The sequence below is a fragment of the Salvelinus namaycush genome, chromosome 25, assembly GCF_016432855.1.
Source record: "Salvelinus namaycush isolate Seneca chromosome 25, SaNama_1.0, whole genome shotgun sequence".
In the NCBI taxonomy this organism is placed as follows: Eukaryota; Metazoa; Chordata; class Actinopteri; order Salmoniformes; family Salmonidae; genus Salvelinus; species Salvelinus namaycush.
The window spans coordinates 27,077,278-27,099,828 of record NC_052331.1 but is presented as its reverse complement, the minus strand read 5'-3'; positions in this window follow the sequence as shown (position 1 = coordinate 27,099,828).

Sequence of the window (22,551 nt, the reverse complement as noted above, 5' to 3'; positions counted from 1 at the left end):
TGTAAGTATGCATTTCACTGTTGTATTCGGCGCATGTGACAAATAAAATGTGATTTGATTTGATTGTGTAACGATTGATTGAAATAACTTTCATTAGATAACAAGTTGTATGTTTAGATGGATGCAGCTGATTTTGTGTCATGTACAGTATTTCATGTTTTGAAAGTTTTAATGCATTTTGCAAATTAAATGTGTAATTTTGGCCAACGTGTTTCAGTTTGGGGCTACGTGTTAATTGTTTGGACAAATGTGCTCAAGCAATCAAGAAAACTGTAATTTGATTTATCACCCAGCTCTAGAATGATTGGTTATATAAACTGATCTATCCAGTGTTTGGACGTGTGATTGGTTAGATTAGGCAGTCTATCCAGTATTTGGACATGTGATTGGTTCGATAAGGCAGTCTATCTAATGGTATCATCCACCTGTGCTGCATGGTGATAGCAGGAGAGTGTGAAGCGAGACCAATAAAACACAACATTCCACAGAGATAGCGTCTCTACAGCGAATCAGAACACAGGAGCCTGTGACAGTCAGGACTAGACCACTAACATGTAATGCTAGTGAAGACAAGGGTGTCTATTCCCATGCAAGTGCACACATGAATACACAGATACGCAAATGGACACACACAGACACACACACACGTATAGACAAACACACAGCGGACCGTGCAAAAACACACACACACACAGGCAGTCACACAAACAGAAACACACAGACACACACATGCACACACACATGCACACATACACACACTCTCTCACTGACAACACACACACAAATCATATTCCACTCCATCTCCCCCCAACACCACCTCCTATCCACCATCTGGCTGTTTTGAGGCTCGAATGTCTCTGGGGTAAGGTGAGCTCTGAGGGGGATTGTTTGTGTGCGTCCTGTGGGTGGTGAAAGCCATGGAAGACTGGCTCCACTGAGCTGTACTAGCCCTAATGCCCCTCTGTAGTCTGTCATGGTCTCAGGCATCATGGTCTCATGGTCTCAGGCATCATGGTCTCAGTCATCATGGTCTCAGGCATCATGGTCTCAGTCATCATGGTCTCAGGCATCATAGTCTCAATCATAATGTTCTCAGGCATCATGGTCTCAGGCATCTTGGTCTCAGGCATCATGGTCTCAGGCATCATGGTCTCAGGCATCATGGTCTCAGTCATCATGGTCTCAGTCATCATGGTCTCAGTCATCATGGTCTCAGGCATCATGATCTCAGGCATCATGGTCTCAGGCATCATGGTCTCAGTCATCATGGTCTCAGGCATCATGGTCTCCGGCATCATGGTCTTAGGCATCATGGTCTCCGGCATCATGGTCTCAGTCATCATGGTCTCAGGCATCATGGTCTCCGGCATCATGGTCTCAGTCATCAGAATGGCGGATGGGCCATCTTCCTCAGTCAGGCTTCGAACAGTGGCTGGGCTGGAGGCAGGCTGGGTGGTCACCACTATCACAAAACCTTTAGAGCTTATAGTAGCCAGAACAAACATATATTCACGATTTCACTAATATCATCAAATCAATCAATCAGAGCACGTTTTTGGCTCATTCAGTAGTTTTTACCTGATTTAGTAGAACCCTGATGAAAAATTATGTTAAAAGTATCATTTATATTCCAAAAACATACATTGACCATAAGAATTTTAATGCTTCCTGTTGTCATGACTTTTTGATTTATGGCCCAGTGTCAAAACACCGGTTTTAAATTCATCATCAATATGCTGAAAAAAGTTGTGATATTTTGAAGACCAATACATAAAAGTTACTCCCTAGACACATACTAGACACATACTTCACACATACTTGTGTTCAGATGATTGTATTTAGCTAAATTAGTACCTTATAAACAGCACACACACCAGTATTTACCAAGCGGTCACTCAAGACTGGAATTGATTAGCTTGTTCTACTGTAATCAAAAGCAAGGGCAAATTAATCACTCACATCAATATTGTATTGAAATCAATTAACTTGGGTATACTGCATATATCTGTCGATAAATGAGAACCTGTTGTAGTAATTAGTAGGCGATGTCATGGCGACGTGGGCTAGAAAAGCTCATGTGCAGAAACACGTCATTGGGTCCAACGGTCGCATCGCGCCGAACTGTGCATGTCAAATCAAAGGCACTCCATCAATATAAAGTTGTTTAGACGAAAATGAGAACGTGTCAGTTTGTCACTCTCACAAGGTTGGAGTAATAACATGTTAAGACATTGGGTCTAATCTGAGTTGTGCCTTTAGAAATCAAGAAAATGAACAACTAAGGAATAATTTTTCACTTCCCCAACTCCAAACCGCGGTCTGGTCTGCTGAGTCTGCTTCGCGAAGCATTCCCAGAGGTATTGTGATGTTGGGCCTCTGGGTTTAGAAAATGCTTTGGGTAAGTGTTAGATTTCATAAGTGTTATGAAGGCAGGTGCCAGGCCAGCAGCAAAGTAGAACTATTTTCTCTCCAAGCACTCTAATGTACCCATTACACGTTAATAACACCATGTCTGCCACCCAGTCTCTCACTGTATGTGTGTGTGTGTGTGTGTGTGTGTGTGTGTGTGTGTGTGTGTGTGTGTGTGTGTGTGTGTGTGTGTGTGTGTGTGTGTGTGTGTGTGTGTGTGTGTGTGTGTGTGTGTGTGTGTGTGTGTGTATGTGTGTGTGTGTTATAATTAAGAAATAATGCACAAGGAGTTGTGGTATATAGCCAATATACCACGACTAAGGACTGTTCTTATGCACGACGCAACGCAGAGTGCCTGGATACAGCCCTTAGCCGTGTTATATTGGCCATATACCACAAGCCCCTGAGGTACCTTATTGCTATTATAAACTGGTTACCAATGTAATTAGATTAGTAAAAATAAATGTTTTGTCATACCCATGGTATACGGTCTGATATACCACGGCTGTCAGCCAATCAGCATTCAGGGCTCGAACCACCTAGTTTATAATAGCCCTATATACCACTCAGCTCACAACACATGCCAGAAGTGTACACTATAGATGCTGCAGGATATGGAAAGTGTAGAATTGCATTCTACTTCACACAGAATTATAGGTCAGCAGATCAGCACTAGCCCTGTAACAAAGATGCATACAGGCCCACACACACACACACGTGTATGACGTATGACTGTGTTTCACCCCTCCTTCCCATACAGAATAGGGCTGTTTTTTCTCTTCCTCCATTTGGAGAGAGGGAGTGAGAGGTGAGGACTGGTCTTCTAAACCTCCATTAGTGACTTCTCTCTCTTCATCACAGATGGGGTCAAGGTCTCTCTCTCTCCCTCTCTATCAAACACAAACACAGTCAATTTTATGACAAAAAAAGTACTTCTGTTTGCTGAACCTACTGTAATGCTGCTCTCTTCTTATTCAGACATCATACAGACACTGCCTAGAGAGAATTGGGTCAGCGTTATTATACTAGGAAGTGATATGACAGAGAATGTGTTGTTTTGACTGGAAGATGACGTGGCGGTTGAAGCTCATGCATGAACATGTACTAGTGGTTATTATCGTTAATCCACCATGCCACTGGGGAGGTGTTATCACAGTATCGCTGGTCCTCAACACCTCCTACTATGGGACTGGTTACTATACACACACCTGTCGTCTTCTGGGTTGGACATTTCTCTCTCTCTCCCACACACACGCACAAAGGCTGTTGGATTTGCTATCATCAGCATCAACGTGTACCTATTTAGCAACGGATGACTTCATGATCATGGCTGTTCTTTGCCAAACACAATCTTTACCCTTTTCATCTAACTCCATTTTCTCCTGCCCTCTCTCTTTCCCTCACTCTCTCTTTCCCTCACTATCTCTCTCTCTCACCCGCTGTCTCTATCTCCTGCCCTCTCTCATTCTTCTGGCCTCTCTCTCGCTCTCTTCTTTCTGGTTCCTGCTGTAGTTGATGAATGTGTCTTGTACCAGAACAGTCAGTCCCCAGCTAGTAATGGAGGATTTGGTTGTTCTCTCTCTCTCTCTCCCTCCATCTCTATGTCCTCTCTCTGTCCCTCGTCCCTTTCTCTTCCCCTCCTCTTCCTCTTTCTCTCACTACCCCTCCATCTATATACCCCTCTCTCTCCTCCTCCATCCAAACATCCCTTTCTCTCTCCCAGTCAGGAGCAGCCTTAATTGGTTTAAGGGCAAACAGAAATAAGCAATGGCTCTATAAGTAGTGGAGAATTACCACTATTGTTGTGAATAATGATACACACTTGCAGAGAGAGGGAGTAAGAGAGAGAGATGGAGAGAGAGAGATAAAGAGAGAGATGGGGCACTGCACATGCATTTTTCCACTAATGGCATGCAAATACCTCTTCTCTCTGTCCTCTCTATCATCCCTCTCTTGGCCCAGCCCATGATGATTTACCTACTGTATCTCTGTGCTTTTCCTCTCCTCTGCCATGGTGTGTGTGTGTGTGTGTGTGTGTGTGTGTGTGTGTGTGTGTGTGTGTGTGTGTGTGTGTGTGTGTGTGTGTGTGTGTGTGTGTGTGTGTGTGTGTGTGTGTGTGTGTGTGTGTGTGTGTGTGTGTGTGTGTGCGCGCGCGTCCTTGCCTGTGTGGGTGCTTGCCTCCAGCCCCCAAACTATCCCTCACACGTAACCAGAGCCACAGCCAGCCAGTCATTTCTAATGTCCCATAAACAGTTGATAGGATCGGGGTTTTCTGACCCGGTCTCTCTAACATCATGACCTTTCAGTGAAGCCATGGCTGCCATCAATCTGCCATCAGTGTGTGTCTCTGTGTGTCTACCATTCCATCCACCACATATCAGTCTAGTGGAGGGGCTACTCTCTATTCATCACCAATCTGTCCATATGGTCAGCCCCCCCCCCCCCCCCCCCCCCCCGACACACACAGTCTCAAACACACGTAGTCTCATACACACACACACAGAGTCTCACATGCACACAGGGTGATCTCTGACACTGTGTTTGTAATTACGGGGCTGATGTGGTGATTAGGGACAGATAATCAGATTAACGGGGACACAGATCTGGGGAGGGATAATGTGGCAAGGGCCGTATGCTGTCTCTCTCTCTCTCTCTCTCACACACACACACACACACACACACACACACACACACACACACACACACACACACACACACACACACACACACACACACACACACACACACACACACACGGTAACACAGAGAGAGAGAGAGAGTGAGGCCAACAGATTGTAGATCATATCAGCTAACATCTTAACCCGTGAGACAATCTCCTTTCAATTAACCAGCCTAAACAAGGAAATCACTCTCATCCCTGGTGTTGCCTGGGTAACCCAATGTGTCTCCCCTACCCATCTGTTCAACCCAATACCCAGCTTTGTCTTTCTGGACAGACCTTTAAAGCTACAGTCAGGGATTTCAGAAGCTGTTCAATGGGTCACGTGTGTGTGATAGAATACGATGAATATAAACAAGCAAGCAGCGCTTTACTGAATGACACGGCAACACTGAGCTACCCAGGCAGCATGAACGTTGTAATCATTATGAAAATAAAAGATGAAACAGAGATACTACGATCATGTAACGCCCACTGCACTTGCTAGTCTTTAATTCATACCACTTGTTTATGCTAAGCAGAGAACCACGAGAGACCATCTGCTTTGGAGAGTGTGTGAGCATAGAAAGTGAAGTTTGAGAACTCTTCCGTAGTCAAGAGGCTGAAGCATGATATGCATGCAGCACATACATTATGTCTAGTGCCCTAGTCCCTCGGCTCCTACACAGGAAATGAAGAACATGTTAAAGCTCTAAGAAGGGCTATTAGACAAGGATGCTGATGGCACACTTGTCTGTTGATTTCCCTTACACAGTGTGTGCGTGTGTATCTGTCTGTGCGGGTGGGTGGCTGCCAAAGAGGACCAGACAGACAGACCAGAAAACAGGCAGAGAAAAGTATCCTATTGTACGTACATGTAGCCACAGAGTTCTGATCTGAAGGTGCCTCGTCACCATGGTTTGATCTGGCGGAGTCATTACTGTCGCTAAACAGTTCCAGCAACCATCTATAAAATCCCTCAGCCAATCCAAAATCGCCCGATATGTATCCTACTGCTGCTCGGAGTTGGCGCTAAAAACAAATTATAAGCCTATGCCAGGACGTGACCCGAATAACATACGGAGCCTGCGAGGCGGAGAGGGCTAGCCTACACCCAGGCGCTGAGGACGACACTCGCAGGTAGAAGAGCATCTCTCCCTGTTATGTCACAGATAGTGTTCCAAACCTGATGTAGGCTATAGATCACCACACAATTATCTCATGGAATAATAAACCACAACAACAAAACAAATAAAAGGAGGCTCCCACATGTTGGCTATATTTTAATTGAGTAACGAAAACCTATTCAAAGGGAAGTTTAGATCATTTGGTAATGATGTGCTGCCCTAGCTACCAACACAGACCATCATCAGTGCGTTGAAGGCTATTGCCAGACCCACTGACACAGAGAGACCACTACTACGTCCTATTCGGAATAAAATAACGGGAACGGGCTTGACATGACCAACGTGCATTCCATCCCCTGTATTCAACTGACATCACAGAGCGCACGCTCTCACCGTTACAATGTGCATGTGCCATTCCATGTGAGAGAGCCGCGCGAGAGAGCCAGTGTGAGTTCCGGCGCGGAGCAGTCATTCCAAACCATCAAAACACAGCAATGATCATTCCCATAATTTACCTTCCATCGCAGAAACCGTGGTGGTGATGATGACACATAAAACTGCAAACAAATCCACAGTCATGGCAGAAATATATAGTCCAGACAGTCTATAGGCCTATCCACTGAGAAACACGCAGGACACGCACACAAAAAAATCCCTTCGGTTGTCACAGAGCGGTGTATTCATTCCAGTCAGTAAACCCGTGTTATGAGAGTCACATTTCCACCCGTACTAAAACAGTGTGTGACAACCAGTGTAGGACCCTGCCGAATGTATGGGATGGAGGCGAGAGTGAGAAGTGGGCAAGACAGCTTCTTTACACCCCGCTAAAGCGGCAGGGCCAATCACAGATTTAAAAGTGAAAATCGCTAACCAATCGCCAATGGTTTGCTCCTCCCAGCTGCATTGTGAAAACACAAAACTTTTCCCTGACCTATTTGAAACGGCAGCCGACCGCGTCAGCGAAGGAGAATAGCACCACCAATTGGTCCGTTTGGGTATTACATTATTAGATGGTCCCCAAAAATGAATAGAATACCTCCATCTCTCTCTCTCTTTCTCTCTCTCTCTCGTCACCCCATCTCTAATCCAATTGCTCTCACCCCCATTTTCCCATGAAAGTGTACACAGAAATTGGAAATTGTTAGATTTCCTGATAGATATTACTGCACTGTCGGAACTAGAAGCATAAGCATTTCGCTACACTCGCATCAGCATCTGCTAACCATGTGTATGTGACCAATAAACTTTGATTTGATTATTCACTCCCATTCACTCATTCACTTCAACGATTAAAAAGCATTGGATTGGTGTTTGCATTTTGCTGAAGGGAATTCCCACCACATTCATTACACCAGTCCATTCCCTAAAAATATATGAGGGGGAGTGTTTAAGTGCAAAATGCAAATTTCAGGTAGAAGGGAGAAGACAGAACTGGTCTACTGTTCCTCTCACTCACAGACTTCCCCCTCCCTTACCTTGCCACTCCAGTGTCTTATGGCTGGCGCATCACTTGGCAGTCTCCCTCCTCTATTATCTTAAATCAGAGTCCCAAGCACCATTTGCATTCATATTACTCTTTAATAGCCGTGGCAATAGATCCACAGACATCCCCTAATGGAAGTTAAATTGGCAATCCCCAGAAGGAGCCATACTCCGTGGTAATTCATGGATTGATACAGTATTTCAATTACATGTTTCAAGGACAAAAGTACATGTTTCAAGGACCAAAGTACATGTTTTTGTTGTAGTGGGGACACTAGCATCAGTAATCTCTAAAAAAATTATACTTTAAGGAAAATGTTTTTATATTCGATTGTTCTTTTTTTTTAAATTAAAAATCAAATTGTATTTTATTGGTCACATACACATGGTTAGCAGATGTTAATGTGAGTGTAGTGAAATGCTTGTGCTTCTAGTTCCGACAGTGCAGTAATATCTAACAAGTAATCTAACAATCCCCCAACAACTACCTAATACACACAAATCTAAAGGGGTGAATGAGAATATGGACATATAAGTATACGGATGAGCAATGGCCGAGCGGCATAGGCAAGGTGCAATAGATGGTATAAAATACAGTATTTACATGTGATATTAGTAATGTAAGATATGTAAAGATTATTAAAGTGGCATTATTTCAAGTGGCATTGTTTAAAGTGACTAGTGATCCATTTATTAAAGTGTCCAGTGATTGGGTCTCAATGTAGGCAGCAGACACTCTGAGTTAGTGATTGCTGTTTAGCAGTCTGATGGCCTTGAGATAGAAGCTGTTCTTCAATCTCTTGGTCCCAGCTTTGATGCACCTGTACTGACCTCGCCTTCTGGATGGTAGCGGTATGAACAGACAGTGGTTGTTGTCCTTGATGATCTTTTTGGCCTTCCTGTGACATCGGGTGTTGTAGGTGTCATGGAGGGCAGGTAGTTTGCCCCCGGTGATGCGTTGTGCAGACCGCACCACCCTCTGGAGCGCCTTACGGTTGAGGGCGGTGCAGTTGCCCTACCAGGCTGTGATACAACCCGACAGGATGCTCTCGATTGTGCATCTGTAAAAGTTTGTCAGGGTTTTAGGTGACAAAAAATCCCACATAATATAATTCGCTCACATAATATCATTTAAAAGCATGCATGTGTCTATAATATAATACATGTGGCAAAAACTAATGTTGACATCAATACATTTATTTCTACAGCTTCCAAAATATTTTTTACAATGGTGGAGGAGTGCCAAGATGCAGGCAAGGTGACCTATCGGTCATCTAGTGTAGTAATGTGTGTCATTGTTGTATATTTGATGAATTTGTACCTTTCCTCTGTATATAGTGTTGTTTTTTGTGGCATTGTGTGTTGTCCTGTTCACTGTTGCAATGCTATGCCTTTTGGCCAGGTTGTCATTGTAAAGGAGAATTGGTTCTCAATTGACTTAGCTAGTTAAATATAAAGTAAAATAAATATCTGGTCCCTTAGTTTAGAATTCTTCCTCATTTATTCAACGTTTGGGGATATTAGAATCCTCGTCATAACTGTTTACCTTCAACCTTGCCTCTCCTCACCGCCTCGTCCTATTAAGAGATCATGAGTTTACATGCTGCAACAGATTGGGGACACAAAGGGTGGATTCCCCAGGGATGTGCTGGGGTACCAGGATCTGGAAGAGGAGGGAGGTTATGATAATCAATAACCCTCAAACCCCAACACCTGTCTGGGGCAGGTTGGTCCAGCTCACTCTCCTGGAGCTGAGTCTTCCATGGATGGCCTGGTTCATTCTATTTCAACCTCTGCCTTCCAACTTCATCCCTCTATATCTTGGATTTGGGCCTCCCTCCATTCTCTCCCTTCTTCCATCCCCCCTTCCCTTCACCTTTCCTCCTACGTTTCTACTCTACTGTATATCGAACAGAAACAAAATAATAAAGGGACATGACTGCACAAAACCTCCCTTTCCCTCTGCGTCCAATGAACTAGGTCAGTACAACACAGCAAACATTGCAGAAACCCTTTAAAAACATAATGACAACGTACAACGACTCTCGAACCTGAGTTAACCAGAGATCCATTTGTCATTTTTAATGGTGTGGTGTGGAGGGAGACAGTGTTTTGAGCTCTTGACCCTGCTTGGCCGCAGTGCGCCACAGTGGATTTACGAGGTCCACATAGCTCTTATTTGTCATGCCTCGGTCCCCAGTACCAGTACTGTCACCTCTGACCCCCAGGGCCAGCTCCAGAGGAGGGCGGCAGCCCAAGCCAATCTATCCTTGTTTACTGTCCTCACCCTGGGGAAGGAAGAAAGGAGAGGAGGTAACAATAATGCTGGAGCAGGAGCACATCCTCCCCCAGACCCTCACACTATAAACATGCCGATACATAGGTAGACACACACACACCTTTTGCAAGTACACACAAATCACACACACACACAAAGATCCATACAAAGATTCACCCTATATTAAATGCTTTGAAAGACTGGCCATGGCTCACATCAACACTATCATCCCAGACACCCTGGGCCCACTCCAATTTGTATTCCGCCCCAACATATCCACTGATAACGCAATCTCTACTGTACTCCACATTGCCCTCTCCCACCTGGACAAGAGGAACACCTATGTGAAAATGCTGTTCCTTGAACACCACATCTCCCTCTGCAACTGGATCCTGGACTTCCTGACGGGCCACCCCCAGGTGGTAAGGGTAGGCAACAACCTATCCACCACGCTGACCCTCAACACGATGGCCCCTCATCGGTGCGTACTTAGTCCCCTCCTGTATTCCTTTTCACCCACGACTGTGTGGTCGTGCAAGATTCCAGCACAATCATTACGTTTTCCGACAACACGATGGTGGTAGGCATGATCACCGACAATGATGAGACAGCCTACAGGGAGGAGGTCAGAGACAACAACCTCTCCCTCAACATCATCAAGAAAAAAGGAGCTGATCGTGGACTACAGGAAACGGAAGGCCAGGCATCCACATTGACGGGGCTGTAGTGGAGCGGTTGAGTTTCTCGGTGTCCAAATCACAAAGGAATTATCATGGTCCACACACCAACACAGTCGTGAAGAGGGCACAACAACGCCTCTCCCCCTCAGGAGGCTGAAAATATTTGTCATGGGCCCTCAGATCCTCAAAACGTTATACAGCTGCACCATTGAGAACATCTTGACTGGCTGCATCACCCCCTGGTATGGCAACTGCTTGGCATCCGACCCAAAGGTGCTACAGAGGGTAGTGCGTATGGCCCAGCATGTCACTGAGGCCGAGCTCCCTGCCATCCAGGACTTGTATACCAGGCGGTGTCAGAGGAAGGCCCTAAAAATTGTCAAAGACTCCAGCCACCGAAGTCGTAGACTGCTAACTCTGCAACTGCACAACTAGCGGTACCAATGCACGAAGTCTGGAACCATCAGGGCCCTGAACAGCTTCTACCACCAAGCCATAATACCGCCAAATAGTTAGCCCGGGTAGCTGTTGGTTAACTATTTAACTATCTGCATTGACCCTTTTTGCACTAACTCTTTTCTCATCACACACGCTGCTGTTACTGTTTATTATCTATCCTGTTGCCTAGTCACTTTATCCCTACCTAGAGTATATATATATATATATATCTACCTCAATTACCTCAGCACATCAACTCGGTACTGGTACCCAGTATATACAGTATAGCCAAGTTATCGTTACTCATTGTGTATTTATTCCTCCTGTTTTTATTTTTCTATTATTCTATTATTGCTTTTTTGTTCTCTCGGCATTGTTGGGAAGGGCCCGTAACTAAGCATTTCACTGTTAGTCTACACCTGTTGTTTATGAAGCATAACATTTGATGTGATTTATAAACACAACTACACACAAAACACCAACACACACACTAACACATCTACACAACGTATTGTGATAATGATTCACAATTCAGCAGCACAAGCACTAACCAACTCCAAGAGCTTGAGTCCAATACTGCAAAAGCACATTGGTTTACACAAAAGTAATTCTAAAGTAATGTGTGTGTGTGTGTGTGTGTGTGTGTGTGTGTGTGTGTGTGTGTGTGTGTGTGTGTGTGTGTGTGTGTGTGTGTGTGTGTGTGTGTGTGTGTGTGTGTGTGTGTGTGTGTGTGTGTGTGTGTGTTTAACTATACTTGTGGGGACCAGAAATCCCCAAAAGAATAGTAAACAATCAAAAATTTGACCAACTGGGGACATTTTGTTAGTCCCCACGAGGTCAAATGCTATTTCTAAGGGGTTTGGGGTTAAGGTTAGAATTAGTGTTAGAGTTAGAATTATGTTTAGGGTTAGGGTTAGGAACTAGAGTTAGTTTTGGTGTTATGGTTAGGGTTAGGTTTAGGGTCAAAGTTAGGTTTTTGGGTTAAGGTTAGGGTTAGGGAAAGGGTAACAGGTTAAGGAAAATAGGATTTTGAGCAGGACTGAATTGTGTGTCCCCACAAGCTTAGTTGTACAAGACTGTGTGTGTGTGTGTGTGTGTGTGCGAGGTATAATTTAACTTCCCATCCGAAAGACAGCACCCTACACAGGGCAGTGTCCCCAATCACTGCCCTGGGGCACTGGGATATTTTTTAGACCAGAGGAAAGAGTGCCTCCTACTGTCCCTCCAACACTACTTCTAGCAGCACCTGGTCTCCCATCCAGGGACTGACCAGGACCATCCCTGCTTAGCTTCAGAAGCAAGCCAGCAGTGGTATGCAGGGTGGTATGCTGCTGGTGTGGGGGGGATCAAATAAATTTATGCACGATGGTGCACGCGCGCAGCCGGTTTGGGTTCCGTGTTACCTGCCGATCTATAAATTATGTCTCCGCAATCTAGCATGGGTAGGATGGTCATCTGAATCAGGGTTAGTTTGGCAACTGGGGTGAAAGAGGAGCGATTACGATAAAGGAAACCAAGTCTCGATTTAATTTTAGCCTGCAGCTTTGATATGTGCTGAGAGAAGGACAGTGTACCGTCTAGCCATACTCCCAAGTACTTATATGAGGTGACTACCTCAAGCTCTAAACCCTCAGAGGTAGTAATCACACCTGTGGGGGGAGGGGCATTCTTACCAAACCACATGACCTTTGTTGTGGAGGTGTTCAGAACAAGGTTAAGGGTAGAGAAGGCTTGTTGGACACTAAGAAAGCTTTGTTGTTAGAGCATTTAACACAAAATCCAGGGAGGGGCCAGCTGAGTGTAAGACTGCATCATCTGCATATAAATGGATGAGAGAGCTTCCTACTGCCTGAGCTATGTTGTTGATGTAAATTGAAAAGAGTGTGGGGCCTAGGATTGAGCCTTGGGGTACTCCCTTGGTTACATGCAGTGGCTGAGACAGCAGATTTTCTGACTTTATACACTGCACTCTTTGAGAGAGGTAGTTAGCAAACCAGGCCAAAGACCCCTCAGAGACACCAATACTCCTTACCCGGCCCACAAGAATGGAATGGTCTACCATATCAAAAGCTTTGTCCAAGTCAATAAAAATAGCAGGACAACATTGTTTAGACCTTATACGGTCTGATATACCACGGCTGTCAGCCAATCAGCATTCAGGGCTTGAATCACCTAGTTTATAATAGCCCTATATACCACTCGGCTCACAACACATGCCAGAAGTGTACACTATAGATGCTGCAGGATATGGAAAGTGTAGAATTGCATTCTACTTCACACAGCATTATAGGTCAGCAGATCAGCACTAGCCCTGTAACAAAGATGCATACAGGCCCACACACACAAGCACTCACACACAAACACACACACACAAACACGCTCATAAAACACATATCCCGTTGTGAAGGTTTTATTTTCCATTGCCCTGCTACAGCAGAGAGAGCATGGCTTTGTCTGCTCTAGTTCAATACTTTCACAAGGCGCTGTGGAGACACTGTGCCTATAGAATAATGAGCAATTGGATTGTTGGTTCTTAAAGGAATTGCATTACTCTTACTAGATGTAGACTTGCTCCTGCAATATTACATGTAAAATAAACTGTCACGTCCTACTGGGCACACACTGGTTGAATCAACGTTGTTGCTATGTCATTTTAATGAAATTATGTTCAACCAATGTTAAATCTGTGCCCAGTGGAATGCATTCTGTAAATATGATTAGCTCATGGTCATTGCTATCATCTAAATTGAAAAATGCTAAGAACACAAAATCAGATCCCTCACTTTTACTTGATGTATGATCGGTGGTCTGGGTTGATTCAATCTTATGTGTGTTCTGGTGTTTGTTGCGTGTTCAAATCTCTGTGAGATGTGTGTGTTGTGAGATGTCTGTACATTTGTCATGCTTTTGACCTGTAAACATCAGCATGGTTGGTCCACATCACCATGAAATAAAACAATGTTCTGTGACCTTTGTATTCCTCTTCATTCCACCTGTTCTGTTCTCCGTCTAGGTTGACCTCTACTGGTGTGGTAGGAGAGAAAACAAAGGCACCAGAACTGGTGTGAGTGAGAGGGGGCTGGGTCAAAGACAAGGGCTGGTGATGATAGAACCATTATGAATGCATGAAAATGAAACGTCCAACTCAATAAATATACACGCTCAGATGACGGAGAATGGAGGATGGTCTCTCTCGTACCCAGGCCCCTGGGGGGACGGAATCGTTATTAGGCTCTGTTCGGCCTGTTCATTTATATTCAGTGGAATGCTATCATATTAGAGCCAGGGCTGAATACAGATGTGGACGTGGTCTAAGGCTAGAGCAATGTCTACAAAATGGAGGGTTGGAAGGACCTATTGGAAGGTGCGTGTGTGTGTGTGTGTGCGAGTGTGTGTGCGGGAGAGAGAAAGAGAGAAAGAGTTAGCGAGACACAGAGAAAGAGACAGAGAGAGAGAGAAGGAGACAGAGAGATGATATCCCCCATTGCTCCTCACAACTATTAATGTAATGCAATGCTTGTACAGAGGCTGAGGCACCATTACTTGCTGTAGTATCACCGTTTGGTTAATAAGTAATTGGCCCATTTTCATTTGTTTCAAGATTCCACAGCTAATTACCATAAATCAACCTACTAACACAGAGAAGCTTCTCTCCTCAACGCTGAGTAAGAGCATCATTAGCTGGCTGCAGTGTGCGTGTCTCGCTCCACTGCAGAATGATTGACTGTTAATATGTGCACTCTTCTCTTCTGTCAAGCCCTACTCAGTCAGCTGCCATGGGGTTTGTTATGACAGAGAATACACTACTAACACACATGCACGTGCACGTGCACACGCACACACACATACCATCTCCCAGCAGAAACAATGCTGGCAACCCTGGGCAGCGGAGACATCACACATTCATCAGGGGAACGAGTAGGATTCTGTGTTTTCACATGCAGAAGTGATTGCTTTTGATAAAAAGGCTTTATCTGCCTTCCTGATGAAAACTATCTTTTATGGAAAAATATGTATGTTTCTGAACGATTTCTGAGCGGTGCAGAATACTGTTCGATTTCAGAATGGCACTCCTCCCTCACCGCTTTTGCCGTTCACGTCACGGGCCATATCACAGAGCACTAAAGTGAACTTCCTCAGTGATAAACCTCTAAGATAAAAACAAATAGGTGAACAGGTGAGTAAGAAATAATAAAGCAACAACGAATGCATTTCAACATTATACTAAACTCCTCTGACATCTCATCTTCTATGATCTCTCTTCTTTACCCATTTATCCCTAAACATGATCTAGCTCCATCCCTTCTTTCTGATCCACTCTGATATGTCCTCTGTATCCTGTGACATTTCATTCCTAGGCTGTATCCCAAATGGCATCCTATTCCCTATATAGTGCATTACTTTTGACCAGGGCCCATAGGGAAAAGGGTGCCATTTAGGACACACCCCTAGTCTCCTGCCAGTCAACCTGCATTGTGGAGAAAATTCCAACCCTATCCCAGTCACATAGATGGGATAAAAGTCTCTAGTGGCAGAGAGCGAAAGACCGAAAGAGAGAAACTGAGGTCAATCACTCTGGCCTTTCTCTCTGCTTGTCACTGATCTCCTGTCATGGGCTGGCCTGAACAGACCCCTGCAAATGAAACATCCGGACAGGATTTGAATTCAAAACACCTTGAACCTGACTGACTGCAAAGAGTTTGAGTATCCATTGACAGCTGCATTGACTGACTGGGGTATTGTGGTATTTGTGTGTTTAGGAAATGGATCATCTGACATATTTGATTATTGCTCTTCGATGGATAAGGGTAAGGATGTGGTCATGAGGGATAAAAGGAAAGATTAAAGGTAATATTCAGTTCGCACGCATGCACGCATGCACGCACGCACGCACGCACGCACGCACACACACACACACACACACACACACACACACACACACACACACACACACACACACACACACACACACACACACACACACACACACACACACACACACAGAGATATTAACTGTGACCTTTAAAAGTGATCTTCTCTCTCAGCATGCATCATCACATCAATAAACATTGCCTTCGGACATGGCTCAAGCCATTATCGGTGTGTCACAGTCTACCTGACAGCATACACACACAGCAGGCCCTGAGCATCCTCCTCAGTGAATTTCATCAAAATAGAAATAGTGAAATGTTAAAAAAGTTATCCTTTTTAGATAAAACTATACTAAAAATATTAATATCACCAGCTAGCATCTGTCCTCCTCTGGTTACATTGACTTCAGTACAAAACCTACAGTAGGGGGCTCATGGTTCTCACCCCCTTCCACAGACATACACAGTAATTATGACAACTTCCGGAGGACATCCTCCAACCTATCAGAGCTCTTGTAGCATGAACTGACATGCTGTCCACCCAATTAAAGGATCAGCGAATTAATCTAGTACTGTAAGCATAAGCTACAGCTAGCTAGTACTGAAGTGCATAACATGTGGTGAGTTATTGACTCAAAGAGAGAGAAAGACAAGTTGAACAGTTTGGAACAAAAAATTCTTTCAACATTAAGGAAAAACAAGAGACAGAGAGAGAGAGACAGCAATATTCCATAGTATATTATTTTTCACTTCCCCTTACTTACAGTAGCTAGCATCAAATGCATCTAGCTAGTTTAGCCTCCTCAAACACCCTGCTCAAACATATAGGGATGCTATGTTAGCTAGCTGACTGTGGAACTCTTCCAAGTCAAAGTGTAACTGCTAAACTGTTTGCTGCTGACTGTTCAATGTCACTGTACTGCATGATTGTAGTGGGTTTACTAACACATTAGTTCTAGTAGCTATGATGATTATGATGTGACAACAGTGTAGGCTGTTTTGTAGCTGTCAGCGGTCATGATATTAAGATTTTCTCGCCTGGTCTCAGACAGCTGATGTGTTGTGCACTGAAGTCCACAAGCAAAGGGAAAAGGTGAGAGAAGGAGAGCGCCTTGATAGATGTGAGAAGGAATTATATATACAAGTATGTGGCTGCTATGAAAGTGAACTGTGTGGGCATGTGATCAAGTGTGTATTCATTGTGCCGACTCTGTTGAAAACGTTTCTCAAACGGAACAAAACGGGGATAAACATACCTGAATTTGTCCAATAGAAACTTGTTTCCAACTGTTGGACTAATGATTACATGTAATGATCTGGGCGTATTGGGTGCGGAGTCAGGCGCAGGAGGCAGAAAGTTCAGGATAGCGTTTATTACGCACAGGGAAAAAATAGCGCTCGCCAAGAATACCGGGCGCACAATAACAAATGCCCAACACAATATGTACTGCCACACAGTAACACAGTGGGAAAAATAGTTAAGCCCGCACAAAGAGCAGGCGGGCCTACCGGCTTAAATAGCCCAACTAATCAACCTCAACAGGGAACAGGTGAAACTAAACAGACAAAACAAACAGAAAAGGGAAAAGGGATCGGTGGCAGCTAGTAGACCGGTGACGACGACCGCCGAGCGCCACCCGAACAGGGAGAGGAGCCACCTTCGGTAGGAGTCTTGACATTACACCCTAGATCAGCTAGACGCAGGCAAGAGTGTGCATGACAGTCATCCAATATGCTAAAATAGAAATAAGTCCATGTTCATAAAAAAAATAAACGTCACAGAACCGCCACTGATCCCCATCCCTGTCAAACTATAAATGTCAGAACGGTGATCCATGGAAAGACAGATCACTCGTGGTGACGTCTGAGGATGTGCACTCATCTAAGATCTCAACAGGTCGTATTTTTAGTAGTATTCTTCTCTTACCATTTTTATTTGAGAAAGATTGTTATGCAAGCCGTACAATTCTGTTTGCAGATAGATTTTTACAATATGTAATCTCAAAAGTATTGATTATTTAAAAGCAGTCTGATGGCTATGAGATAGAAGCTGTTTCTCAATCTCTCAGTCCCAGTTTTGATACACCTGTACTGACCTTGCCTTCTGGATGATAACGGTGTGAACAGGGAGTGGCTCGGGTGGTTGTTGTCCTAGAGGATCTTTTTGGCCTTCCTGTGACATCGGGTGCTGTAGATGTCATGGAGGGCAGGTAGTTTGACCCCGGTGATGCGTTGTGCAGACCGCACCACCCTCTGGAGAACATTGCGGTTGAGGGCGGTGCAGTTATCGTACCAGGCTGTGATACAGCCCGACAGGATGCTCTCGATTGGGCATCTGTAAAAGTTTTTTAGGGTTTTGGGTGACTAGCCAAATTTCTTCAGCCTCCTGAGGTTGAAGAGATGCTGTTGCGCCTTCTTCACAACACTGTCTGTGTGGGTGGACCATTTCAGTTGGTCTGGGATATGTACCCTTCCATGTGGATAGGGGGTTGTCCTGCTGTTTCCTGAAGTCCACGATCATCTCCTTTGTTTTGTTTGACGTTGATTGAGAGGTTGTTTTCCTGACACCACACTCCGAGATCCCTCACCTCCTCCCTGTAGGCTGTCTTGTCGTTGTTGGTGATCAAGCCCACTACTGTTGTGTCGTCTGCAAACTTGATGATTAAGTTGGAGGCGTGCATGGCCACGCAGTCGTGGGTGAACAGGGAGTACAGGAGAGGGCTGAGCACACACCCTTGTGGGGCCCCAGTGTTGAGGGTCACTGAAGTGGAGATATTGCTTCCTACCTTCACCACCTGGGGGAGGCCCATCATAAAGTCCAGGACCCAGTTGCACAGGGCGGGGTTGAGACCCAGGGCCTCCAGCTTGATGATGAGCTTGGAGGGTACTGTGGTATTGAATGCTGAGCTGTAGTCAATGAAGAGCATTCTTACATAGGTATTTTTTTGGTCCAGAAGGGATAGGGCAGTGTGCAATGCGATGGCGATTGCGTCATCTGTGGACCTGTTGGGGCGGTATGCAAACTGAAGTGGGTCTAGGGTGGCCGGTAAGGTGGCGGTGATATGATCCTTGACTAGCCTCTCAAAGCACTTCCTGATGACAGAAGTGAGTGCTAACAGTGCGGTAGTCATTTAGTTCAGTTATCTTTGCCTTCTTGGGTACAAGAACAATGGTGGCCATCTTGAAGCATCTGGGGACAACAGACTTGGATAGGGAGCGATTAAATATGTCCGTAAACACACCAGCCAGCTGGTCTGCGCGTGCTCTGAGTACGTGGCTAGGGATGCCGTCTGGTTCAGCAGCCTTGCGAGGGTTAACATGTTTAAATGTTTTACTCACGTCAGTCACTGAGAAGAAGAGGGGATGGCCGCAGACTTTGTTAGCGAGCCACGACGGTGGCACTGTATTATCCTCAAAGTGGGGGAAAGGAGGTGTTTAGTTTGTCTGGTAGCATGACGTCGGTGTCTATGACGTGGCTGTTTTTATTTTTGTAGTCCGTGATTTCCTGTAGACCCTGCCACATACGTCTCGTGTCTGAGCCATTGAATTGCGACTCCACCTTGTCCCTGTACTGGGATTTCGCTTGTTTGATTGCCTTGCGGAGGGAATAACTACACTGTTTATATTCAGCCATATCGCCAGACCTCTTTCCATGGTTAAATGCTGTGGATCGCGCTTTCAGTTTTTCGTGAATGCCGCCATCCATCCACGGTTTCTGGTTAGGGTAGGTTTTAATAGTCACAGTGGTTACGACATCGCCAATGCACCTATTTGTAAACGCACTCACCGAGTCAGCATATAGATCAATGTCATTCTCTGAGGCTGACTGGAACATATTCCAGTCCGCGTGATCAAAACAATCTTGGAGCGTGGCTTCCGATTGGTCAGTCCAGCATTGAATGGTTCTCGTCACTGGTACATCCTGTTTGAGTTTCTGCCTATAAGTCGGGACGAGCAAGATGGCATCGTGGTCGGATTTGCTGAAGGGAGGGTGGGGGAGGGTTTTGTATGCATCGTGGAAGTCAGAGTAGCAGTGGTCGAGAGTATTAGCCCTACGTGTCGTGCAATCAATCTGCTGATAAAATGTAGGTAACATTGAGCTCAAATTTGCTTTGTTAAAATCCACAGCTACAATAAATGCATTCTACATAGTTTACATAGAGTCAAGTGAAGTTCCTTGACGGCCGTCTTGGTGTTCACTTGAGGGGGGATGTACACAGCTGTGACTATAACTGACGAGAATTATCTTGGTAGGTAAACTGGCCGGCATTTTATTGTAAGGAATTCTAGGTCAGGTGAGCAGAAGGACTCGAGTTCCTGTGTGTTTTTATGATCGCACCATGGTGTCACGCCCTGACCTTAGTATTCTTTGTTTTCTTTATTTATTTTGGTTAGGTCAGGGTGTGACGAGGGTGGTATGTGTGTTTTTGTCTTGTCTAGGGTTTTTTGTATGTCTAGGTGTGTGTGTGTAGTCTAGGCATATGTAGGTCTATGGAGGCCTAGATTGGTTCCCAATCAGAGGCAGCTGTTGATCGTTGTCTCTGATTGGGAATCCTATTTAGGTTGCCATTTTCTAGTTTGGTTTGTGGGTTATTGTCTTTGTGAAGTTGCATGTATGCACTCTTTGTTTATAGCAGTCACGTTCGTTTTGTTATTTTGTTAGTTTGTTTAGTGTTCTTCGTGTTCTTCGTGTTCTTCGTGTTTATTCGTCGTTCATTAAAAGTATGTATTCACATCACGCTGCGCTTTGGTCTCCTCACTACAACGATCGTGACACATGGGTTGTTAATCATAAAGCATATCCCCCTGCCCTTCCTCTTCCCATAGAGGTGTTTATCTCTGTCGGCACGATGCATGGAAAAGTTTTGAGGAGCGTGCAATTGACATGCTGATTGCAGGAATGTCCACCAGAGCTGTTGCCAGATAATAGAATGTTAATTTCTCTACCATAAGCCCCCTCCAATGTTGTTTTAGAGAATTTGGCAGTACGTCCAACCGGCCTCACAACCGCAGGACACGAGTAATCACGCCAGCCCATGACCTCCACATCCGGCTTCTTCACCTGCAAGACCATCTGAGACCAGCCACCCAGACAGCTGATGAAACTGAGGAATATTTCTGTCTGTAATAAAGGCCTTTTGTGAGGAATTTTTTTTTCTGATTGGCTGGGCCTGGCTACCCAGTGGGTGGGTCTATGCCCTCCAAGGCCCACCCATGGCTACGCCCCTGCCCAGTCATGTGAGCTCCATAGATTAGGGCCTAATGAATTCATTTCAATTGACTGAATCCTTATATGAACTATAATCGTTGAAATTGTTCCATGTTGCATTTATATTATTGTTCAGTATAATATTCAACTTCAAGCAATAAAGTAATTTGTTGTCACAATTTGTGAGGGGGAGGGGAGTACATTTGGCTATTGTAGAACAAAATGGTAGGGTAAAATTATAATAATACAGTAATTAAAATACTAGGTTATAGATTGCCTTTAGGTGTGAGACATATATCAATCTTCACTTTTATTGGTGAGGGGATATGGGAAATAGCTCTGTTGCACAGACAAGCTGGGGTTAGTTACCAGCAGAGACATATATTTAGAGTTATGCAAATTTTTTGAATTTGGAATATTGTGTTAATTCTACACATTCAGTTACATAGCATTGTAATATAAAATATATTTCCCATGTATAAATGCAGTAGAGTCCATGGCCCACATTCAACAGGTCCATAATGTGGTTACTTTAGTCGAATTTTGATTTATTTGACTGTTTTCCCTGCATAACATGTAGAAGTTGTCCCTTTCAGTTTGAGAAGAAGTGACTGCTAAATGCTAACTCCCGTTCCTATACTGTAAGCTGGTTAGCATAGCTAGCAAACAGAAATTGGTGGTGGTAGTCAAAGTCATATTTAACTTAATCCAGTTGATTGGTAACGATTACATGAACATGTGTTGAGGTTGACACCCATACAAGCATTATACTTTTTACCTCAACATAGGAGGAAATACACATACACTGAGTGTACAAAATATTGGGAACACATTTTGCCCTCAGAACAGCCTCAATTCGTTGGTGCATGAACTACAAGGTGTCGAAAGCATTCCACAGATGCTGGCCCATGTTGACTCCAATGCTTCCCACAGCTGTGTTAAGTTGGCTGGATGTCCTTTGGGTGGTGGACCGTTCTTGATACACACAGAAAACTGTTGAGCGTGAAAAACCCAGCAGTGTTGCAGTTCTTGACACACTCAAACTGGTGCGCCTGGCACTTACTACCATTCCCTGTTCAAAGACACTTTTGTCTTGCCGATTCACCCTCTGAATGGCAAACATGCACAATACATTTCTCAATTGTTTCTAGGCTTAGAAATCAATCTTTAACCTGTCTCCTCCCCTTCATTTACACTAGGGGTCTCCAACTAGTAAATCGCAATCTACCAGTAGCTCGCAGCCCACTTATGAATAGCTCGCCAATCAATTCTGAAAGTACATGCATTTTTCATGTGTTCCATTGCAAACTGTCATAAACATAAAGCTCCCGGCTACTATCCAATCAAAGCCACGTCACATTATCCCAACCCTGGTTAGCCACTATTGGCTTAAAAAAG